The 25,626-nt window shown below is 49.2% G+C and overlaps 1 protein-coding gene across 3 annotated transcripts in view; it reads right to left on the bottom strand.

The window, feature by feature from the left end:
• LOC116433063 (uncharacterized) overlaps window positions 1–25,626 on the bottom strand; it is a 69,548-nt gene that overhangs the window by 11,008 nt on the left and 32,914 nt on the right. Inside the window, exons 7-10 of one of the 3 annotated variants that reach the window (XM_076369631.1) lie at window positions 22,468–22,666; window positions 21,344–21,589; window positions 20,766–20,940; window positions 18,096–18,574 (exon numbers count right to left, since the gene is read on the bottom strand). The gene's annotated coding sequence lies outside the window, so the exon portion shown is untranslated. Of the gene's footprint in view, window positions 1–18,095; window positions 18,575–20,765; window positions 20,941–21,343; window positions 21,590–22,467; window positions 22,667–25,626 lie in introns of those variants that run through there. The other 2 variants (XM_076369629.1, XM_076369630.1) reach the window with 2 other exon arrangements.

Here is a 25,626-nt window from a genome sequence, read left to right as displayed (position 1 = left end):
CCAGTGAAACTCGTTATGAAGATTTTCAACGTGATTCAACAAGTATATGTATTACTCAGTTCATTCGAATTCAAAGTAAATATCATTCCTCTGTAATCGACTATTATACTTAAAAGGAAATATAGGTTTTTCTCTTTTTCCAATAAATTATTGATGACAATTAACTCTTGCGCCAGCTTCCTGAATTCTTCGCGGATACTGCGGTTCGGGAAGTTACTTCGGCAGACTGGAGTGAATTAGACTCTGAAACGGCAATTCGGCTAGGTGGAGAATGGATAGAGATAGAGTTTACGATTCGCTGGGTCCTCGTTTCACCGAGGCACGGACGATTTGGAAATCACTTCGTTAATGGACTCTCCTGCGTCGCTATTTTTACGAAAACTATTTCTAAGTACATTCAAGAATATAACAAATGGAACTTCTATGAAATTCCGAGGAATCTTTGCTGGAACGCGAGGAAGATTCAACGATAACTCGCTTGGTACTAATACGGGGTAGCTGCAAATACGACAGCTTTGTTACCAGTACGATAAGGTTAAATGAATTGTAATGTCCACTGCTTCGGATAATCAAGTCTTCTGCACAATTCTTCGAACGGATGCGAAGCATCCGAATTCGCCGAGAATCGTTCCACGATACTTTAACCGCCGAATTTCGCATTTTGTATTAAAGCTAGAACGACGACACCTCTGAAACGTTGACGTACCCGTGAAAAGCGACAGTCTCCGAGAAGAATCCCGTGGACGAAGGAGAAGCCGGCGAATTCATTCGACCCGGATGTCGAGATCGTTGCGTCGGCCCCGAGGAACGTGACGGTGCCTAAATTTCGGCGGGGCGCGGACGTCCCTGCGGGGACACCAGCGATTTCACTGCGCCGAGGCCAAACATCTTTTCATCGTCGGAATAAAGTATAGGCCTCCTCTATTCAGTAACGAACCGTTAACTCGACGTAAATGGCCGGGACAACCCTGTCACGGGGCGCGTCTCGTTGTTGCCGGCCGGCGAGGAGGATCTCTATTTGAGAGTTTACACCCGAAAAATGCTCTTTTCATGGATAACTTCACGCCGCGTTACCGCCGGCCCCATTCTCTCTTCCCGTTTCTCCGTGACAAGGACAATGTTTGCGTTTTCGCGCGACAGGACCGCTCGAAAACGCACGGGGCGTGTTGCTCCGCGCGCCGGGACGACTCTCCCGAGCCTGCGTTTCTCGGAACACCGTCCTACCCTGCTGCGCCCCTCGATCTCTCCGTGTATCCGGAATATCATTCGGAAACAGAGAAACACGTGGACCATTGTCAGGGTTCTCCCGACGTTCTCGAACTCGAGTTATCCTGGACGAGAAGAGAGGATTCACTCGAAAGCTGGCAACGACGATCGCTGGAGAAATGGATTCGCTGGTCGATACTACGTGGATCGAAGACGTGCGAGGGAAAAGACTGATTGGATCGAGGGCATAGATAGTTAAAGCCTCCCGAGTAATCATAACTATAGGGGTTGCGTCTATGGCTGGTCTAGATTAGATTGCTTAGCAAAGAGAGCTAGAGTGTCGAGTGGCCAGCTAATTGCGAGGTCTCGCAGTCTTCCATAACATTGGAAGACACTGACAGAGGACTTGCTCTAAAATGATCAACAGCCGTCGCTTCCTTCGGTACAAGCATCACGGTTGCGTTGAGTCCCCAGAGTCCTCGATCAGGATTCACCGATGAATACCGCATAGATCTAAGGCATGCGAGGAAACCGGAGGACCGATCATCGAGGACACATACGGAGTCAAAGTCTCTGCAATCATAAATCTAGGGTTTGCATCTATAGCTGGTCTAGACTAGGTCCCTCGGAAAACCAGACTGCCATTTAACTGCTCAGCCAATCGGAAGGTCTCGCAATCTTCCCATAGCATTAGAAGCCTCACTCTAAAACAATGATCAGTACAAGCATCGGAACCGCATCGAATCCCCAGAGTCCTCGATCAGGATTCACCGATGAACACCGCATAGATCGAATGCATGCGAGGAAACCGGAAGACCGACCATCGAGGACACATACGGAGTCAAAGTCTTTGCAATCATAGCTCTAGGGTTCTATAGCTGGTCAAGGTCTCGCAATCTTCCCATAACATCAGAAGACACCGAAAGAAGTCTCGCTCTAAAAGAACGACCAGCAGCCGTCGCGTCGTTCCCCGAGTACGAGCATCTTGACCGCGTCGAATCGCGAGAGTCCTCGATCAGGATTCCCGAACAGAAGTCGGCGAAGCCTGGGTGCACCGGTAGCGAACGGGGTCGGCGTCGACGGTGGCGAAGGTGGCGCGAACGTGGCGGCGAGGGCGAGAGCGGACGCGATCGCAAGAAGTGTAGTAATGTCTGCCGGCGGCCAGGCGGCCAAGCGGCCAAGCGGCCAGGCGGCCAGGCGGCCGACTATTACCGGCGCATGAATATGAATGAGACCGGACCGGCGAACGGAGGAGAGAAGAAACCGAGGCAGGAGACGCGAAAGAGCCGGGACTCGGACCGGAGAAGGACCGAAGAGGAGAGCCGGTCCTCCCGCTCGGACGAGAGGAGACCAGGAGGCGAGACTCGCCGGGAGGGAAGAGGACGACCCGGTGCCTCGGACCGCGCGCCGGAGGAGGACGACGAACGCCGGCGAGCCGCGGGGGGAGAGGAGGGAAGATGGAGAGGGCAGGAGAACGCGCGAGGACCGGCATTCAATTAGTCTCCTAGTAATTAGCCGGGAAATCTTCAGCTTTGTCGGCGAGATCCTCTTCCGACGGGATTGCCGAGACCTGCCCGCCGGACGGAGGCACGGAGGAACAGAAGGATGGCGGGGCCAGGCAAGAACGGGTCCGGCGCTCTGCGCACCGCGAGCTAGGCGCGCGCGGAGTCCGATCGACGCGGAGCGGACTGCTGGACACACTTGATGGCTAGGGATTCGACTGATTGATCGGTTCGCAGTTTTTATCGGCGTGCTCCTGTTGGTCTTGCTCCTTAATTCCTGATACACCTCGATCGGTAATTTAGTTCGTTCGTTAATATTTATAAGTGCACGTTCACTTTGAATAATAACCTTTCATTTACGCGAATGCGCGACAAAACAGGGCCTCTTCTTATTAGAGTACGCTGAGATGCTCGAGACTTCATCAGGTGTAACCGCTCTCGCGTTTATTTTCATGCAAAATCGAATTGTCGCCGGCCTCTCGTGATTGTCGTCTTTCCTCCGAGTGTTGACGTGCCCGAGTCTCATTCGCGATTTTCGTGTTTGTTAAAGTATAACCTCTTGGTTACCGTTGCCGCCTCGAGGCGGTTCGAGACTCGATTTTCGGACTGTTAGCGCCTGCAGGCGACCGTGTAAATGTTATTGACAATAATTGCGGCAATCACGCGGCTCGGACGTAAGTGAATTCTAATTTGGCGATAACGTCCTCCGCGAGTCGCGTCGTAGATAAATCTAATTATTTCATAGTGGTTTGGTTCGAAGTGTTTCTCTGGTTTCGATGCACTTCTAATAATAGCTACACTGTCTTTCTAATAGCTCGTATATCCAATAAAATTCGGTTCATTCGATACGTCGCCGAGAAAATGAATGGCCCAGCTTCTCTGAAAAATCGTATCACCCGAATTCCGTTTCATTTTATGCAGTAAAACTATAAAATTTGATATTTAACATCACACTTCGTATAATGCATCAATTTCAGAGATATTCAAATAAAATATCTGTTCCTGGACGTACGTGATTTCTCTTCGAGTTTCACGAAATATCGTCTGGATCTCGTCAGAAAATATTCAAACATTTATAGTGAAACACTTCGGAGTACAAAGAGTTAATAATCTTCCTCAAAGGATTAACCAGTTAACTGTGTTTGACGAGTATACGTCATCGTAAAGCTTGACACGATACTAATTCTTTCAGCGTTGAATTCTTTACTTTTCCACATAAAGGGGTAAATTAGTCTAGGAATCCTAGGAAAAAGAGAAAAATTCGAAGCATATGTTACGCCTGTATCTCCTTTCAACTATAATAATTGATTACAGAGGAATAATATTTACTTTGAATTCGAATGAACTGGGTAATATATATATTTCTCGAATCACGTTGAAAATCTTCACCGCGAGTCTCACTTGTTATTGTACGGCATGGGGTTACAACACTCGAAGTGCAAAGGGTTAAACCGATCCGAGTCCATCGGTCGCCACGAGTCTCGCCAATGATTGTCCAACAGAGGTGTGAGACGAGGATAAGTCGGCAATCGCAAACGAGAGGTGTCCGTGAGACGCTGCCGTGCCCAGGGGTGGTCTACCCTCGAGCATGGGTGGCCCCCTAGGTTTCGTGTATCGCGACAAACCTAAATAGGTATTTACTCGCAGGAGCCCACTCGTTCTGCCCGCTCTCTCGTGCAGTCGTCGCGTTACACGGATTCGACGAGGTTCGTTGCACAGGCTCCGGCTGCGTCCCGCTGCCGCTGCCTCCGCTGCCAGTAAATCACCGCTAAGGGCTGCTAAATAGCGGCGCGCTCTCTCCCTCCGTCCCGCTCCGTCCCGCCGAGGCGTGTCCGCGGCTGTGTGTGGCCTGCCTTTTCGGATAATTCGATGTCCGGCCCCTGTCCCCGGCGACTTTCGACCTCCCCGCCGGTTTTCGGAAGAAAATCCGCTCCGTCGACGGCCCCTGCGGCCGCGTCCTCGTCGCCCTTCCTGCTCCGACCGTGAAACGAGACTCGAATCGGCCCGAGGACCGTGCGAAATCGGTCCTTCCGCGACCGGACCGCGCCACGAGCGTCGTTTTCCGTGTCGGCTCCAATTGGTGACGCGCGTTCGGAGCGATCCGCCGCTTTCCGACGATTAGGGGGATCCAGATGACTCGATCGTTGGGTCCTTGACGGTTCCGGTGGGACTCTTAGGATCGGTAGCTTTATTCGTCGCTCGACGCATTGGATAGGTTAGGATTGCTACTGTCTTCTAAATGGCTTATATCTCTAGGATTCACAGAATTCGAATTAGAGTTCCTAAGGTTAATCGAGAAACTCGATCGGCACCTCCAGGATTTCGCATCTTTCGGAGATCTACCGAATCGTTCGAGATTTCTAAGAGGTAACCAAGACTTCCAAGCGTCGTTTCCAAGATCTTCGGAACCCACCGACTCATCGAGGACTTCCAACGTCCTCGATCTCCTCGAGACTTCCTACAGCCTCGCAGAATCGAGTCGTATTCGAAATAGTGCGAACCTTTCTTCAGAAATTGAAACCGATTCGACACACTCGAAACCTTTCTGAAATGTCGATTCGAGTTTCCGTTCGTCCGCTCGAGCACCTCGTGGGAAACAGAGCACCATCGTGATCGAATAAGAGCAGTCCGCGGTACAGATGCGTGGCAATTTGAAATGATTCGCGACGCAGCGCCGCGAGTGCGGGGTGCGTCCCGCTCGGAATTTCTGCGCCGTTCCCATGGCTTTGGATTACCGCGCCGCATGCTCGCCCAATTCGACCGAGTTTCCCGATTTCTGTGGAACCTGATACCCATGCGAAGGGTCGTGAAATCAAGATATATCGTCGTCGCAATCGGCGTCGAAGGGGACGGCCGGTGCGCCTCCCCCTCGGTGCACCGACTCTCCTTCCCCCCGCGATCGTTTCGATCTCGTCCGTTTCCGATCGCGCGCGATTGTCAGGCTTGGATACACGAGTCGCTCGGAGATCAATGCGGACTTGAATTAAACAAACAGTAATTGGGGATCATCGGGTAAATTACTGTGGAATTCATTAATGGCGCCATTGAGCAATGGAAGATCACGGTTTTTAGCGTTGATTGGCTCCGAGTTTAGCTGATCAATTCGATAACAATATGATATCTGAGTTTCTCTATGTACAGTGAAGTTGACCTCAGTGAAAATTGCCATCGCAATTCAGTTTTTTGAAAATCAGGCAATGCGTTAAGTCCAGCGAAGGAAAATCGAGAGAATCAACCGTTTGCACTCGGAAGTTTCTCGCTAGAAATATTTAACCCTCTATGCGCCGAATTTATGTCCATGATTATAACAAAATCTATGCAGTAGAAAATTAATAAATATCCACACATGATTACGAATTAACAGTGTATTCGATAGTTTCAATAATCCCATCGAACGAATATATTTTATAACCTTCAAGTTACAATGACGTTAAACTTTCACGCCTGAGCGTATAAAAGTTTAAGTCAACTCATTACTTAATTTTATTCACCGCTTCGAGTGCAGAATAAAATAAATCAACAAGATGCCACATACCGATACGTGACTTCAAAGTTACATGAGCCTATAGAGGGTTAACATGATTTTACGAGGCGTAGGTGATATTCCTCGAAGCTAACTCGAAGTGATGTACTAGCGTACATGGTCTAATATCCAAGGAACAGCGGCCTACCCGTCGTTTAATTCGCTCGCGCCACCCTCGCCGCGTAGAATCGAAGCGAGGCTAATAAATATCGGCGGATACACTTGCGCCGGATCCGCGCGGCACGTGCGTTTCGTTTCGTTCCCTCCCAGATGACACCGTTTTTATCGTCGGCAACCGTGACTCCCATTTACGAGCAATCGCGGCGAACGAGAGCCGGTCCCCGCGAGTTTTCGGGGATCGTAGCTGTTTCATCGCGAGCAGTGTGCCGTCGCAATGCATCAATCTGCCAAATATCGAAATAAAATACCTTCGTTCCTTAACAGTGCCACGTGTGCCGTATTGAAAATTTGCCCAAGACGTGGCAGCGTCATCGGTGGCAGTGAATGACAGTGATCATCGAAGGAAGTTCTCATATTCTCTATTGCATTGATCACTATCAAAAATAATAAGTCGCCAAGAGCGACGCTGCCACTTGGACTTCAGCGCTCATAGCGACTGTTTTCGACAGCGAGAAATACAATCACTTCGAATTCAAAGTAAACATTATTCCTCCGTAATCAATTATTATACTTAAAAGGAAATACAGGCATAACTAAGAAATTATTAATGACAAAGTAGCCATATCGATCAGAGTTGAGAAAGAAATCATAGGTCGAGGGGTTAAAAATTGAGTGTTGTATAGGCCGAGTAAAGTTTTCCAAGATATTCGAGGATTTTTGAAACTCGCCGAGCGTTCAGCTTCGTAGCTGCTAATCCGAGTCGAACGATACGCGAGTAACAAGCGGCGCTGCCATTACTTCGCGCAACCCCCGCGCGCGCGAGTCCCCCGGCAGCCGCCACGGACCTTAATCCGATTCGAAAGACGTGACTCCGCGGTTTCGCGTCCCTTCCGCAAATTGAATCACCGGCGACCCGGTCCGTGTATCGATGTTTACGATCTGGAGAGCGAAACGTCGCGCGACCCCGCGGCGATGCATTATTTAGCCCTTCGGCCCGAGGGAAACGATCGAAACGCGGCGCGGCGCGGCCGGACGTTCGTCCGGAAATCGTGGCCCCCGGATTGCGCCGCGCGTAATCTCGTTTCGCTTCTCTCGTTCCGGCCGCCGGACAACGACGGGTTATCGACACTTCGAATCGTTTCGAGCACGTACGCGCGGCTGTTCGGCTTTTTAGTGGAACGAAGTCTAGATTGGCTCGATAATAAAATGCGTATTCCGCGAAGAGCCAAAACGCGACGCGACGCGACGGAACCGATCGAAGCGACGAGCGATTGAAAGGGAAACAGAGTTCAAGGGGTGAGTTATTCGTATCGTTTAATGTTTGTCTGGAGATGACGTGATCGTGGTTGTCGACGTCAGTGGAGAATTTAATTCGAAAGTTGTAGACTTCGGTACCAATCGATGAGGGTTGTTTAAAACTGTGTATAATGAAACTTGAATGTTACTCGAATGTTAGCATTGTGTGATTTCCGATGAAACAGAGATCATTGAATATATACTAACTAGTAGCGAAAATCACAACCCTAAGATCTATGAGGAAATGAAAGAAGTAATTGAATAATTCAGTCAAGAAATTGAAGAATATAATATGGTAATATCGGAGTATTATATAACGACGATGAGAATATCTTGTGAATGAAATATTAATGCGGTGTAATAGAAAGTACTATGTATGTTTCCTATTAGTAGTATTCTTCTATAGTATTATATATATATATATTAACCTTTCGCACTCGAGCGGCGCCTTTCAATCGCCATTTGACTTGACCGAACAAAATGATCAAATTTAGAATTCACCATCAAATTTTCTATAATGCATCGACACATGGAACATCGAAATAAACTAGTTCTGTCACTTAATTTACACAAGGTATTTCTTTATGTTAGTTGTAAGACATATCATTGATCATCAGAGAATAATGAATATTTGTTGAGAAAAATATTCTCGAGTGCAAAGGGTTAATATATACAATAATATATTATTTATTAATATTCACTAGCAAGGGCCGTCAACGTACACTATGAAGATTCAGTGGAGAACTGTAAGAATAATGTATTATTCTATTTGTACGTTACGATTCCCATAATCTTGATAGTCTACGAAACGTTAGCAGTGCTCGGTACCATTCGAAACGACCCGAGCTTCGAATCCCCATGGCTAGCTTCGAGGATCCGAACAGGTGCCCGTCCGGTCGATCGGACGAGGGCGACGACCGATCGAAATTCGTGGACCGGCTGCTGATTTTCAGCGAACAACGCGTCGCTAATCCCCGTTCACGCGACCCGCGGCGCGTGACGCGTGTCACGAGCGTGCCGAGCCGGCACGGGGAGGGTGTCGACGATCACCGGCGACACTTGACTCCGATTAAGCTCTCGTAACGACCGACCGGTCACGGAAATGCGGCAATTTTACAGAGTGCTCGCCGGCAAGGAAGAAGGACACTTTGATGATCAGATTTAGGAATTAGCTGGATTCGATGCCACTCGCCGGACGACGGGCTGGAGTATAATTGCTGGGGCACCGTGAAATCGTGGACGAAACTTTTCAAATGTCCTCCGCTAGATACTCGACAGTTTACTTGAGATCACCGAACCATCGAGATTCTTCGATTGAACCTTGAATAGCAATGATGAATCGACAAACCGTATTAACCCCTTGCCGTATTATTTACTTTTACTACTAAGCTCGTGCAAAATATTTCTATCGACAGTTCAGAAAAATAGCAAAGAAATTGTCCACTGCACTTTATGTACAAATTCTCGTTCAAGATAATATACTGATAATAACAAAATAGTTCTTTCCTTTGATCCACGCTCCATAGACGATTTCCCCATTACTATCGAGTCCAAACGATCCCGAAATTCTTTCACAACGATCAACAGTACCGCAAGGAACAAATAAGGAAACCATCGATCCTGATCCTCGAAGTTTCCACGGAATAGTTTGACAAATCCAGTTAAACCGCTCCATAGACGATTTCCCGATCTCGTCCCACCTTGGCGACCGTATCCCGACGATCGATCTAACGGGGGCAGGCATCCATCGCGCGGTTTCCATTAACGTCGCGGCCGCTCCCGTGGAAGTGGCCGTGCATACGCAAACCGTGAGGCCTTAGCTCGCCGGCGAAGTAAGCCTCGGCCGGGCTTATTATTTCGGCCGTTAAGAAAATAAACAGAAGGCAGGAAAACACGCGAGGACCGGAGCGCGCGGGGTAACGGACGGAAATTATAGGCGGTCGAGCCAAATGGCTTGAAAAATGCTCGACCACAAATCAAGGTGCCGGTTCGTTCGGCGTGGGAGCCATCTGTCGGTCCGTCGCCGCTTCTCCGTATAGGCTCGTATATATCCGTGTACGTGTACAAACACACGCGCGCGCACCGTGTATATACAAAATGAAAATGTACATATATATGTACTCGAGGAACGTATATAAATAGGTAAAAACGCGTGTATGTGTACATAATTTTTTTATTTTCCAGGGGCGGTCCCCGAGTCTCCGCCAGAGGCGCTACTTCCTCCCATTTACTTACTGGAACGTCTAATTATCTACGCCGCTACCCCGAGTTCTCCCTTCTGTTCTCCCTTGGCGGCTACCTTGCCACCTCCCGAGAAACGAGAACGTTTTCTGTTTTTCTCCCGCACCGCTCCGCCGAGGCGCTACCGATTTTTCCGCCTCTAGTGCGGCTAGCCAGCCGCGTTGCTCGCGAGAGCCTCGCAACGGGGTAACAGAGCTCTCTCGCTGGGGATTTTGTTTATGGTTCCGATTGGTTAGGGAGATGGAAATGTGGATGAAGAGAAATTGGGAAAACGAGATGAGGAAAGGCGAGACAACCCGCGTTGCTTGCAGGGCTCTTGAAGGATGCGACTCGATGGCCCGAGGATTGCTGATGGGTGGTTTTATCTCATCTTCGATGATTTGGTATTCAGTACGGTTACCCGTGACCAATGAAAACAATGTAGATGAAGAGAAATGAGGAAAACGAGGTGAGGAAAGGTGAGAGCAAACTTAAAATTTCAAAGGGTGTCCTTTGATTTCGCTGGAAATACTGTTAATAATAGGAAAATGATATTGAATTCTTTAACTCAAAATTACCAAAAACTAATTTTAACCCTTTGCACTCGAGAGACTCTCAGTCACCACACGATTCGATGCAACAAAACCATGAACTTGAATATTTAATATTTCAAATTAAAGTTTGTTCTCTGTTCTAATTTATCTATGAATTATCGTTAAATTAGTTTCAAACAATATCACCTATATCTCATCGAAAAGTGTCGAACATTTCCATTGAGAAACTTTCGAGCACAAAGGGTTGGTTTCGAAGGAAAATGGCAGCGAACGGCGACACTCGGAACGAGCGGAACGTGCAACGATCGGTTGGCCAACGGTTTTCAGCGAACGCATCGACGCCGACGCGCAACGTTTTATTCGCCGCCGCGCGGAGAGGCGCAGTTAGCGACCACGGCGGCGGCTAAACACAGTGCTCCCCAGATTGCAGCCCGCGGACCAGGACTCTCCTCGGTAGCCGGTGCGGCCGAGGTGATGCGTAGTTGTCGGGAATATTCGAAGTATACGTTGCGCGCGGGGCAGGACAGAACAGCCGGCAATCATTTGCGTCGCGAGTAATTAGAATGCCCGCACGGTGTAACACCGTGCCATTGTGTCATTCATATTTCCCATTCGATGTTTCCATCGTACTGTTGTGTACCTGCTTGTAATGCAATAATGAATTAATAAAGAATTTACTTGGGGAAAGCGTCGTCCCGTTTCTTTTATCACGCCACCTGAACTGCCCCGGTCCCGAGGTTCTACGAGGATTCCTGAAAGGGTTCTTTTTATAGGAAAGAAAAGTGTTAATTGGTGTTCCATTTTTAATAGAACTCAGGAGCTCGGTTCGTTAAATTTCTCAGGCGTCAACGTTGGAGTGCCAAACACAATTTCTACACTTTTCTTGGGAGCATTGTGGAGTTCCAACGTTAAAAATGGAACTCTAATTGACACTTTTAACACCTCTCGGAATTAGAGCGCTGGATCTTATTTTTACGCATTTTGCTTAGCGACATTTTGGAGTTCCAACGTTAAAAATGAAACTCCAATTAACACTTTTAACAGCTCTCGGAATGAGAGTGCCGATTGGACCACTTTTGCACTTTTCTTAGCGGCATTTTGGAGTTCCAGCGTTAAAAATGGAGCTCTAACAGTTTTAACACATGCATAGGATATCACGGTACACTTTGTGAGTTACAAAACTCACTGTATTTTCTGCCATGTCATTCGCATTAACTTACGCAGCTGAAACGTATTGCTAATATCATATCCACAATAATGAATTCTATTACACAGTGTTCAAGATAAATGCCGCTATTACGAAGCTTCAGTTGACTCCCTCGGTGAAGAACAATGAACAACGTACCGGTAATGCGGTCACAGCGAAAGATCCTGTAACATCGAATCATTAGAGTTGAAAATTCAGCCTCCCAACGTTACAAAATGTATTCGCACATATTTCTGGATTTCTACGAAACTACGTGTAACATTATTATTATTATTACTAATACTATTCGTATTACCATTACTATTTCTATTTCTATTTCTATTTCTACTTCTACTTCTACTTCTATTTTCATTACTATTACTATTACTATTATCACTATTATTACTATTACTATTATTATTATTACTAATATTACTATTATTACTATTATTACTATTATTACTATTACTATTACTATTACTATTACTATTCCTATTACTATTATTATTATTATTACTATTACTACTACTATTACTACTACCATTACCATTATTATTGTTGTCGTTGTTGTTATTGTTGTTGTTGTCACTATCGCTACTATTACTGTTATTATTCGAATAGGTTCGTTCATTAGCGTTGTTTAGAAGCCGAGTGCCGCGACGCAGAAAACCGGCGGCGCGCACGGAACGCGAACCGGAGCCTCGGGCCGTCCGTACGGCAGAGTCATGGTCGCGCGGCGCTGGATTGCCATATAACGACCGTGTTGCACAGTCATCCACACCCCGTGCAACATTCCCTGTAATCACGCTGAATCGAGAACCGCGGGGAACACCTTGCGTCACTGTCCACACGCAAAATCGTTACGTGCTAATTAACGTTTCGATATGGTGCCGCGTCGAAGCCTCGCTGCCTCCAATCAGGCTAATTGTGTTGCGATCGTTTTGTTTCGCGGCGCTCTCTTCCTCTTCTGTCCTCCTCGGCCGGCGCAACTCGGTCTCGCTCCTTGTCCCTCGCCCCCGTTCGTTCCGTTCCGTTCCGTTCCGTTCCTTTCGTTTCGTTCGCGCGCAAACCCTGCCGTGTCTTTTTGCGGCCATTTACTCGAGCCGGTCCCGCTCCGGGGAAGTGTCCCACCCCTCCACGAGGATACTCGACGCTTCCACAAGAGTTCTGCGGGAATACGAGAACTTCGGATAAATAATACGCAATTGAATCGACTCTCTGTGGCGCAGGATCTGTTTAGTAGCTCCTTGGAAGTCGATACTTTTCGACGAACCGAACCAGAAAGGGAACGATCTCCTATCCATTGAGACTCTCTTCGCTGTCAACGACGAAACGCTCGTGAAATATATACAATTTCGACTTGAAACGAGGGAACGATACCTGCACTTGTTACATTTCGAAGCTGACTTAATTACTCGGATCGCAAGACATTAGCATGTAGTTTCTGTTTTTGCTGTTACTTAAGCGATCAATGTACAATTTAGCTTCATCCGTCGAAGCTTCTCTACGTTTCGAAGAATCTTCGTCCGCAAAGGGTTGACCCTTTGCACTCTATAAAGTTTGATATTTAATATTATACTTCATACAATGCGTCAACGTTAACGAGAAAAATTGACATAAAATAGCTTTGAGTTGGCTTTACAAAATATCGTCTTCGTCTCGTCAGAAAAGGCTGAAATATTTCTAGTGAAAACCCTCAGAGTGCGAAGGGTTAAAAAAGAAAAATCCTCTTCCACGAGGGTCGACGGGTGTCTAGCCCCCGATCCTCTCGCATTCCCTCGAATGCCGATCCCGAGGAGAGAGAAACGAGCCGTTCCTTTCGTCACCGCCTAATTCTCGGCGCGCCGTTCGCGCGATCGCTCGGAGAATCGGCGAGAAACCTCGAACATCCCGACAATTAGTCGGGGTTATCGGTCCGGCCGACGGTATCGCGTTGTCATCTACAAGCGTTCGGAATCTAAATAGTTCGTAGCCGTGTCGCCGTAAAAATCGCGCACCCCTCGTGACGAGTGTAGCCGCGCGTGTCCACCGGTAACTTTATCGCCCCGGATAAGGATCTAGCGGAGCTCGCCGCGGCGAACGGGCCGAGTCTTCCGACGAAGCTTCTCGGTCCTGTTGCGATCGGGTCGGGACGAACAGGACCGGCGGAATATAACCTGTCGTTCGGAACCGACAGGCCATCCCCGGAACGCCCGTCGGTTTTCGGCGTTGATTGGCTCCGAGTTCAGCTCCACCGATCGACGTATTAGCTTGTTTCGAAAGTTTTTTCGCTTTGTTCATGCTCGATGGATCCTCGGCATGTATCAGGTTATCAGCTAGGAACATCGCGGACTTCGATTAAAGAATAGTTGAGGATTATCGGGTAAACTACTGTGGAATTCGTGAATTACTGGTGTCATTGAGCAATGAAGATCGTGGTTTTCGTATGTTTGCGTTCGAGAGATCGATTTCGGTTTCGAATCTTAACTTAAAGATTGAGAATCTTGACACAGCTTTGAAGAAAATATAAAATTTCATTCGAATCGATTATTCGTTTAAAATATATCACGTGACAATATGATATCTAAGTTTTTCTATGTACAGTGAAGTTGAGCTCAGTGAAAATTCAGTTTTCTGAAAATTAGCTGGCAACGTGTTGGTACGAATACAGGTTTCGAAGAATCTGATGAGAAAAGTGGAACTTAGAAAATGGGTTTGTTCGAATATTACACGAATATCGCAGGAGACACTGGGATTTTCTCTGTGGATAGATAAAAATCCGCAGACTGTTAATAATTACATATATCTAGCAACGTGGAGATCACACGGCGAGGGATTAACCGCGGCCAGATCCGGCCACGAAGGGTCGCCGACGAGTTCAGTCGGAGAAACTCGAAGCTTACGGGGACTCCGAGAGTTCACGGCACTTCGGGGTGAAAGGGCGGCCGCGCTCGATATCCGAGATCCTCGAGATACCGCGTGCAACCGCCTCGTCCCGGCCGATTGCCGGAAATTCCCTTTCAATTAAGAATAACCTGAAGAATTCCCTTTGTGCGCATCGACGAGCGCGACGCGTTGAATCCGTGATCGTGAAGTTATGGCTGTGCGACGGATAACAATGGGAAAGCGGCGTTAACCCTTCGCGGACGAAGATTCTTCGAAACATACAAAACCTTCGACATATGAAGCTAAATAATATATCAATTGGTTAATTAATATAAGAAGAGAAAACTATGCGTTGATCTCTTGCTGGTTCACTAATTAGATCATTTGTCCACGACTTAGTCTTCCAAATCTGAACATTTCATCTCACCGAAATGCCGACATCCGTCCGCGACGTACACCAGTTTCGTTTGTTAATCATTCTGTATAGAGCGATACATTTCGAAACAATCTAATATGCGTAATGCAACAATATTGTCGGTGAAAGACATAATTGAGAATTTTGCAACGGAAACGTCTCGACGTGCGTGCCACGTCTTTGCGTGGTTAACGTTCCAACGGCGCATCGTTGCTTAAGCTAATTAACAAGTAAACATTCGCAACGTAGAAACACGATCGACATGTTAGCGTTAACCCTAACATTCTATAGTTTCACCGTGTCGAATCAAGTGGTGACTGAGGGTCACCTCTCGAGCGCAGAGGGTTAAAATGTTGCGCAACGAGTGAGTACGAGTATCGCACCGAAGCGTAATATCCCCTGCATCCGTTACGCTGAAAGTCACGACAGCGCTAAGAAAACTGTTCCGTCCGCGCGGGAGTTTGACGAGTGTTTATGCGGCGGTGAACGTGTTAAATAGCGAGCCGGGACCGCTCTAACGACGACGGTCCCGCCACGAAATTCCGAGCGGGGTAGCTCGAGCTCGGCCCTGTGTCTCCGCAATCATCGAGTCGCGGATCACCCTAAGCGAAGTATAATTGAGGTCGTTAAAGGCGGCCGCTCCTCGAGCGCCGGCTCGTTTCGTTCGCGAATATTTACCTTCCGAATCCGCGCGACAGTCCATCGGGCTGCAGGTCGGCTCCGCTAATTAACAGCGGAATAACGGATAACACGTCTCGAACTTGAACTTTATCGCGACATAATACGCGGCGTCGTTCTCGCGGTGTTTCGCAACGACCGACTGACTGGAGCTGGTAATTGACACTGGACCTACTAAACCTGTCAACACCGTTCATATTTAACTCCTAGTTTCGAATGCAATAAAACGTCGATGCTTACGAAGTTCTTGGAAGCGTTCGCTGTCGGAGGGTTAATCGACCAATTATATATTATATAATTGATTGTAATCACATATTATTACCTATTGTGTTATTATCATTTATTATATGCTATGTGACGTAATATAAATTACTTCTTATATAAATACACATATATTATTGGTATTTATTTATTTACTTTATAAACGATTCTAATTGTATTTCGTTATACGTGTAATCATATTTTGAGAAGAAACATTCGATGTATATAGGTGTTTTTCATTTTCCCCGGGTAAAACGGCGAAATCAGCTATTGTGCGTCGACGAAAGACGCGGCGCAAGATAGCTCTCGCCTGCGCGCCAGGTGTCAACTTTCCATCAGCGAATGGATGCTCGAGTCTCCAGGATGGAACGGGACTCGTCGGATATGACGGGACGCGATCCGATCGGATCGAATCGAATCGCGGCAGCTGGCCAACCGTCTAACAGAGCTGCCGAAGGCGATCCGAGAGCCGCGCGAATTACAGGGTCCGGCGCGATTACTCGCAAAACGAAGATCGGGAAGAAGGGAAAGATGGAGCGTGCGGGAAGCGGACCGTCCTTACGAAATAATTGCAGATTCCGCAATCCGATCGGGACACGAACGGCCGCAAACTCTCGCCGGAAGAGAGCCGTCCGAAATGCTTCACCCACGGCGGTGTTGGCCCATTTCCGAACGATGCCGCGATAAACCCCCTTCGATCTTCGAGGCGGCTCCCCTTTCGTTCAGTAGAATCGATTACACGTTAGAGAACGACGCTTTCGCGCGGTAAACGAGACTTACCTGTGACCAATCGACTAATTGCGATACCGAGAGAATTAACGCATCGCGTACCGGTGAATTTTTCGAGGACCGAGTCGTTACGATTCTCGGTGACAACTCGTAACGCTATATAAAAATTCAGATATGATATCGTTAGGTGATATAGTTTAAGTGGACGATCGATTCGAATGAAACGTAATATTTTCGATTCTGCGGCAATGTGGCATCATTCGCTTCGACGACCTTTTGCGACGTTAAATCTGACGATCTCGGGAATAAAGTATCGGAAGAACGAAATTACAAGAGTTATTGGATTTCTAAATAGAGTTCCACATGATGCATCGAGTTCATTTATTTTTACCTAAAGCAGATCGAAATTACTTAACGTTTCCCTCCATCGGAGTCCCGCGAATCACGGAACACGACCTCCGACCCATCGCCGGGGGTCAGACGATCATCGATCGTTTGATCCCGGGGAAGATGGATCGGTCGCGAATTCTCCCGCGGGATCGCGTCGCGAATCCCCCGTTTCAACCGTCAAAATCGTTCAAATTTCATTTCCCTCGATCATCTTTATACACAGCGCAAAGCAGTAACATACGTTAAGACAAGATGCAACAGTCGAAACTCGATTAGCCGATTCAGCATCCAATTCCGCGCATTCCACGCGTTTCCCTTCTGAAAACCACCCTACGTATAAAACGTCAAAGTCATTCCCCGGGTTTCGTTTCCCCTCGACCGGCTTCTCGACTTCGCGACACGATCAGAAAATGAATTTAACGTTAAGGGTTGACGGGAGAGCGGAGCCGACGCGCATCGCGAGAGATACGGCCGGGGGTAGGAGGGCGAAGGTGCCGGCGGTCGCGTGGCGAGATGCGGTGTTACCATAGCGACAAAAGCCCCGGCGCGCAGATAGGTCCGTGGCGGCCGCGCGGAGGGTGCGCGACGGATAAAACTGTACGGATGAGAGATAAATGTAATGTAACGTAATGTAATGCGATGTAACGAGGGAGGAGGCGTAGCTGGGATCTTGGCAAGTGGCGTCCCATTGTGCCGCGCGACTAACCGACTCGGCCCAAACAATTTGTCGGCGCGTGCGAGACGACGAGCCCCCTCTTGACATCCCTAGGCCACCGGCGCAGCGCGCGGCGAGGAGAGGCGAGCGAGCCGATCTCTTTTACGGGGTTGTTTGCGGACCCTGTGGGCGTGTACGCGTCATCGTACATGCGCGTCCCGCTCTTTTATCTCGCGAACAAAGGGGAGATCCTCGCTACCGTGAAAGCCGAGGAATCTTTACCGGCGAGGCCGGGATCCTTAACCCTCCGCGATGTTTCCATGAATTTCACTGGCTGAACGCAATTTCTGATCAGCGAGCACGCTGAGCTTGCGAAAATCGATATCCGGAAGTGTTACATGTTTATTCTGATTGAGATTATTGCGGAGAACCGGTATAATGTCATCATTGTTGTCAGGTGGTCACAATTTTGTAATGATTATAACGAAGGTTGCGAAAATAATTATTTGGAAGTGTTACAGATCGGTTCTGATTGAGATAATTGTAGAAAATGTAGATAACGTGATAACTAGCGTTAGGTGTATCGGTTCCGAGGTTCGCCGGTTTCGGTCCGAGACGACATCGATTTCTGCGTCGGTTCTACAACTGTAGTTTTCCGATTCCGTGCGTCGGTTCCGCGTTTCTTTCCGAACCGGCTAAATGGCAGTGCAAGGGGTTAATCCCTTCCCGGGACCGAGGATAATCGGTATCGCTGCCATCGCTCTTGGAGCTCTTCCCACGGTGAACGGCGTGCGATCGTCCGCGACGCGACGTTTCGAGAGCCGCGCGACAGGTCGTTTCGGTGACACGCGCGGCAGTTGACTGGTTCGTCCGATTATCCGTCGGTGGATCGAACCAGGGCGGCGGAGACGTATCCTTTGATTTCACGCTAGATTCACGGCCGCTTGTTATACCTGCATCGCGTTCCATTGTTCCTGGAAAATTAGACGGTTAGTCAATATAGACCGTGCATTTTATGCGCGACAGTCCTCCGTCGACGTAGGAATACAGAATTACCGGCGTCGTCACCGAGATTCTACAACTTAGCAACCATCTGCTAAGCCACCTACCTCTGTCAATCGGACTCACGCCACTTTCATAATTTGTACAAAACATGGGAATTTTTTAAGAAATTAAACACGAACCAGTTGTACATAAAAAATTCACATTAAGTTAAGTATGAATTACGTGATATCTCATTTCTTTCAAAAATGGACTTACACCACTTTCAAAATAAACGGTCCATACGTTGTTTGTCGTCGGAAGCAACTAACTACAGCTAGAAATAGAACTAAAGCTAAAGCTACGCCCACAGCAACCGAAAGAGTTGCCGCAGAACACTCGAATCACTGACGCAGGCTCCAAGCGACACGCGGGACACCTCTCGCCACGTGTCTCGACAGCACCAACGAAGAATCGAAGGTGAATCTCGATAGGCGACGCTCGATTTTCGACGAGATCTGCTGCGCAGGCTCGCGGACGGCAGGCCACGGACGGAGACGAGAAGCGGATAGATAGGTATTGGTAGGAAAAAACGAGGCTCGGATGGACGCCGAAGAAGACAGGAGGAACGCCGGAGAGGGTGTACGAGCGGGCGGATGTGTCCGAGGTAATTGAGGCTAGGGGTCAGCCGGGTCGCAAGAGTCACGAGTCACGAGCGAGCGGCCGCGAACAATGCCGAGAGTGGGCCCTCTTCTCTCTCTCTCTCTCTCTCTGTGCTCGTCTCTTCTCCCGCTCGTCCCTCCTCCGCGCCTTTCTTCTCGCGCGCTTCTTCGTCCGCGTCCTCTCGTCTTCCTCGGGCTGGCCCCCCTGATCCTCCTGGCCCTCGCGCGGCGAAAGCGATAGCGGCGAGCAGAATCCGCGGCAATCGGCATCGGTCCCTTCCATGCTTATTAGACTCGATGCTAGCGACCGATTAACATTGAAACGAACGTGATTTATTGTTACGGGATGGTTGCGGCACGGCCCAGCGATGACCCGCGATATTCGCCCGGGTTAGGTCGAGGCTTCGCCGGGGAAAGCTACGACCGTGGCTCTTCGACTTCCTCCCGGTGTCCACTGTTTTCCGGAAAACGGTTTCTCGGGAAGTCTGAGTTCTAGAAATTTTTCGCTGTCCAATCTGAACCGATCGAACTCGCCTCGGGTTACCCTACTTGCAATAATATCGCTACGTTAGTAACGTCAAGATCAGGGAATCGTCGCTGCTTCTATAACAGTGTTAACCCTTTGAACTCTGTACGCTCCAATATTGCAGGAGGAATAAGATTATTTTAATGAATCTTAAAGAAACTACCCTAAAATTATTCGACTTAACACATGAAAATTTTCTACTGACAAGGAAAACAAAAGATCGAAGAAACGTAGCATTTCTAATTTTCGCTAGGGACACTATAAAAACTAGTCGCAGTCGATAGATTACGAAAGCATCTGGAGTGCCAAGGGTTAAGATAGATTCCACCGTCGAAGGAACACCTGAACTTCGATCCAGCGTCTAGCCTGGGAAGCTTCGATCACTTTCGATCTCGTCTCATCTTCGATGCTAATACATTCATCGACACAGTCACGCGTTACCAATCAAAAGCAGAGAATCGAGTCGTGTAACCATAGGATCCTACCTTCGTCGTCGCTCGTCCGAACCGATCGCCGATTTTCCAGCGGAAACGAGGAACTCGTTCGACACAGTTCCGCGACCGGCGTCGTTCTTTCGTCGAAGGAAAGGACAAAGGCGATGCGATGGGAAAAGGAAAGGCGGTCGGTGGCTCGCAGAGCGGCAGGCGGGGGGAGGAGGAGAGGTCTCCCACGCCACGGACCCCGGACGGGGCAATCGAAGACAAATTAGCGTTGCGTGATGCGCGTTGATTCTCTTCGATAGCGGAACAACGCGAACGGACACGGTTACGTAGACCGGATCGACGTTGCGAGGAGCGCGCACTGGAACGCGCGAGCGAGCGGACCGTTCCCCGCCGCGAACTTCGACTGGAGACGGAAGAGAAACGGAGACGGGGGGCTGACGTACAGAACAACGGCTGTCGCTCCGCGTTAAACCTCCGAGAGCGATCGGCAACGATCGGCTACGATCAGCCTAGCCTCCTTACCTTTCCCACACCAATTTCTCCGGCGATTTACCTTCGGACTCCGCGATTCCTCGAGCTGCAGACTCTTAGACGATCCCCTGTCCACGCTTGAGCACGGCCGAATAAAACCGCAATCGTCCAAGCTGCGATCCACCGAAGCTCAGCCGACGCATGATTTTCGTTGAGTCGAAGACAAGCGCTTCGCTGCAAGTTTTCGAAGAAACTTTCTATCCGGCAAACAGAAGGATAGAATTTTCGTGTCTATTACAAACGCGATCGTTGAAAAATAAAGTTCAGAGAGCTCTCTTAACCCCTTAACTCGCACGCTCGAGTTAATTCGAGCGCGCTAAACAGGCCAAACTGTGAAAATAATGTGAAAGCAAAGAAAAAAAATCGTTTCATTGATAGTTATCATTTACACGGGATTGTAAGATATAACACTTATTCATTCAAGAATGAAATACAGCCTTCTTCCATGGAACAAAAGATATATCAAGATTGATCTCTTTTGGCCGGTTTTTTCAAGAAAACTGTGCGTCAAGGGGTTAACCTTGCAACCCGAAACGTCATCGTATCGCACTGTGAAATATCGGTGAAGTACTTCGCGAACCATCACGCATTCCAACTTACCACGCCGTCCCATCGGAGAAGCTACGCTCGCGGCGAATCGGAGCAACTATCGCCGCCGAAAGCGTCCGCGAGCGGAAGGGCCCCGCTCCGTGTTGCATCGGACGAGCTATCCGCCGAGGCTTCTCGCCGCGTGAATTATCGGGTTCCTGTTAGTTGCGTGCCGAGTCTCAAGCACCCAGGGCGAACTCTTCTCCGCTCGCGACAAGACAATTGCCACGCTTCCTGATATAGTTTGCGCCTCACCAACTGTAACGGACGGAAATTCTTGAAGCCGCTGCCACCGCCGCCGCCGCCGAGTCGCGTCGCTTCTCTGCCTTTCGGACGCGTCTTTCCTCGGCCCGCCTCGCCTCGCCTCGCCATTCCCACCGAGTCCCCCTCGGCCGACGGACCGTCTCGCCCACTCCTCTTTGCTCTTTTTCGCGAGATTTCGATCGACGATGTTTACGTAACGTCGATCACTTCGCGGGAGCGTAATTTACGTAATCGATCGCGCCCGCGCGCGCGGTCGCTCGCGTCGCTGCGCGGCCCGACAAAGGACCGGCCAGACACCTCCTTTAATTTAATTAAATTTTTTTCGAGATTTATGGCCGGATAATTACGGGGCGAACGCGTCCTCCGCCGATCGTGCGCGCGCTCCGCTTCTTATCGAGTCGCTTTGCAACGCCTCGAGCAAATAAATTACTGCCGCGCCGCTCCGCGCCGGCCGGGAATATGGGAAACGCGGCGAATAATATTCCGATTCGGGGAATAAGCGACGGCCTAATCTCTTATTCCCCCTGCAGCCGCGGCCTGCTCCCCTCGCGTTCGCCAACGGATACGTGACAGCTTATTTCCCAAAAGAAATGTTGCCCGGCTCACCCTCCGCGAACGCAACGCGACTCGCCCACCCCCCGCACGCCGCACGCCGCCGCCATCGTGCGACCCAAACGCGCCGCGTTCGTTTCCGTGTAACCTGCTAATAAAGTTACATCCGACTTCATTTGCCCGTTGGCTTGCCACTTGGGCGAATTAGATGCAAACGGGGAAACGAGCACCCCTCGGTTCGTTCGACTCGTGGGCTGGCCGTTTCTTCGTCGATTCCGATGATTTTTTAATGCGCCATGGGAAACGGTTTCGGTACTTACGCGCTACTCGATTTCACACGATTATTTCTATTCCTGGTGCGGCCCTGTGCCACCTGTATCCTCTTGCTCGGATGAGACGGTTGTATCTCGGTCGAGTGCGACGGTTGTTGTAATATCGATGCCCACGGTGCGGGAGGTCGGCGGAATCGAACGTGGAGCTACCCGCCCCGCTCGGTTCCCTCGGTATCTTCCGGTTCAACTGAAACATAGTTTTATACAGGTGAAGATCTCCTTCGAAATACTAACCCTTAACGCTAGGTTTACGGAACGCCGCGAACAGACGCATATTGGATTTTAGAAATATTATTTTCTAAATGTTTACGCCGATTTTCATCGATGCGATCAGACTGATCGTACCCCAATTACCTACTATCGAATCTCCAGTTTCCGCAATCTAAATAAACGAGCAATTCTTTTAGGAATAATAGAATCAAGTGTACAATAAATGCCCGTAAACCTAGTGTTAAGAGATAGGAATATTTCGAATTCCGTGACAAAACTGTCCACTCCACTTTAAGCGGAAATTTCATTTGGAGATAATACATTGATAACAGCGAAATAGTTTGCTTCGATCCGTGGGCAATGAACAATACTGATTGCTAAATTAGTCTAGAAATCTTTATCGCGAGTCTCGCTTTTGTTCCATGGAAAAAGTATTCATTCTCGAATAAATAAGTGTTACAGCTTACAATCCCGTGTAAATGATAAATATCGATAAAACGAGTTATTCTCAATTCTCGATTATATTCGATTGTGAAAAATTATAGCAGCATAAAATACAATATGCCGCTCGAATTATCTCGAGCGTACAAGTTAAGGGGTTGATTCCCGGAAATTCTGAAACCGCCGAAACGAAACGCCGAGTCGATCCAGAATTCCACCGTATTCCCCGTGTCTCCTGTGGCCGAAGCGTCGCGTTTCCGCGAGCGGTCGCCCCTCGCCGCGGTTTCGATCGTCGAAATTCAAAGCACGCGTCGGGAGATACGCCACCCCGGTTAACCCCGCGACCCGGCCGCGCAAATCGTCGGCTTCCTTGCCGGCGTCCTCCTTGGCAGGGGTCGGGGACGAGGGTCGAGTCGGAGCAGATCGAACGGAGCGCGCGAGGAAACGGGGCGATCCGCCGCGAACGCGGGCAATCCGGGCCGATCCAGGTAAATCTAGAGGGTGTCTCGCCGCATCCTCGAGTTCGCCGAGAATTCCGCGCGGCGGGGCGCGCGAGGAGGACGGGACTCCGCTCTCTCTCTCTCTCGCTCCAGCTTCGCAGCCGCGGTACAATGGGATCGATACCCCGCTGGGGGATAAACCCCGTAATCCCCCGGCATCTGTAGGCCACCTGCAGTCGAACGTTTCGTCACGGACTAGTCGCGCGTTCTCCTCGGTGTCGCCCGGTATAAACTAGATTCTAAATATTTGGACAAGCCCAACCGCGGACAAGTTTCGGCGAATGCCACTCGGAACGACGAATCGAGTGGGCAATGGATTTTTCACTTGATACGATCGTTACGGGTAATCAGTAAACGGCGATGAATGAATGAAAGACGATGGGGTTGGTACTCGAAATGGAGACCCTCGACGGGTGAAGGTGAATTAAGGATGCTTAGTTAATAGAGAAGGGAATGTGCTGATATCTTGTTCGAGTAATTCGATTGTTTGGGAGGTACGGTTTTTAATAAGTATCGCGGAATGACGTTGGTTCGAAAAGAGTTGGAGTAGATTCTGATATTGCCCGAGGAAATGACACGCGAGAGGTGTTGAATTGCCGATTCTATGTTCCAGAATTGTATTAAAATTCACAGTTGGAATAGACATTTCTCGGTAATCGCTTCTCGAAACTCTACTTTCTCTGCCACTCCGTTCCTACAACGAAACTTCGGAAGATATTTCTTAGGAACCCGACAGAACCTACCAGAACCTCAAACTGACCAAAGGTAATACGGCGCAGACCAGAAAGAATCCTCTTAAACCCGAGCTGAATAGTTGTTTGCAGAACTTTTCGCAGGGCAGAAAGATCCCGATCGATCTTCGTAAGCGGTCGTGATCGATCGCGTGCTTGGACGGGTCGACACGCGAGATTACAGCGGAAAGTCGAGGAGCTCCTCGACCCTTCCGCTCTTTCCCTCGATCAGCTTTTCAGCCGGCTTCTCCGCCGGCTTCTCCGTAATCCTATTGAAAAGTCATGCCGGAAAAAGGGCCAGAGCGCGGCAGGTCAGCGGGCATTGTCCGCGTGCCACGGGCAAGTCGAAATATTTTCACGGGCACGCGCGTCTGTCGTCAAACACCGGGATCAGCCGCGAACGACGCGTGCTCGGTTCGCCGCGAGGATCGAGCGGAACGCCGCCGCCGCGTCGTGGGAAACCGTCCGCTCGGGAAACGAGGTCGCTCCGTTTAGATCGGATTTGCGCGACACTCGAGCTACGCGCGGCCGCGGAACGCCGCGCCGTCGAAATCCGAGCCAGCGCAGCTCCTCCTCGCGTGCTGGACCTACCGCGCGTCGTTAATCGCGTCAGGAGATACACCCCGAGCGGAATCGAGCCCGCCGCCTCGACGTCGAACCGGACGACCGGGGTCCGACGCAGCGCTTTGTCCGCAACCAGTTTCCGTCGGTCGCGTCGAATTCACGGTCCTCGCGAGGACCGAGAGGAATCGAGAGGAGAGCGGAGAGAGCGGCTGGAGAAATGGAGAAGGGAATTGGGAGAGGAGCGAGGAGGAATGGAGGATGCTAGAAGAAATGGGAGGAGTAGAGGGGTAGAGGAAGAAATGAGAATTGCAATTAGAGAGGAGAGAAGGAAATCGAGGGGAAATCGAGAGAGGAATTGAAGCGGAGTTTGCAGGGGGGAGTGGGAAGAGGTGTGAGAGGTAAAGAGAGAAATGAGAATAGAAATGTACAGAGAGGAATGGAGGCAGAAGTAGGGGGAGGAATTGAAGAGGAGTTTGCAGGGAGGAATGGAAAGAGGGGTGAGAGGTAAAGAAAGAAGTGAGAATAGAAATATAGAGAGGAATGGAGGCAGAAGTAGGGAGAGAGAAGTAGGAAAAGAAGTAGAGAGGTACGCGATGAAAGTATGCAGAGAGCTGCAGGGAGAGAAATAGAGACAGAAGTAGACTGAGAAATAGAGGAAGAAACGGACAGAGAAATGTAGAGAGAAACAGAAAGACAAGTAG

This window comes from Nomia melanderi, chromosome 8, assembly GCF_051020985.1.
Source record: "Nomia melanderi isolate GNS246 chromosome 8, iyNomMela1, whole genome shotgun sequence".
NCBI classification, from domain to species: domain Eukaryota; kingdom Metazoa; phylum Arthropoda; class Insecta; order Hymenoptera; family Halictidae; genus Nomia; species Nomia melanderi.
Note: the sequence above shows the minus strand (reverse complement) of the source record. Positions and strands in the feature narration are given on the sequence as shown.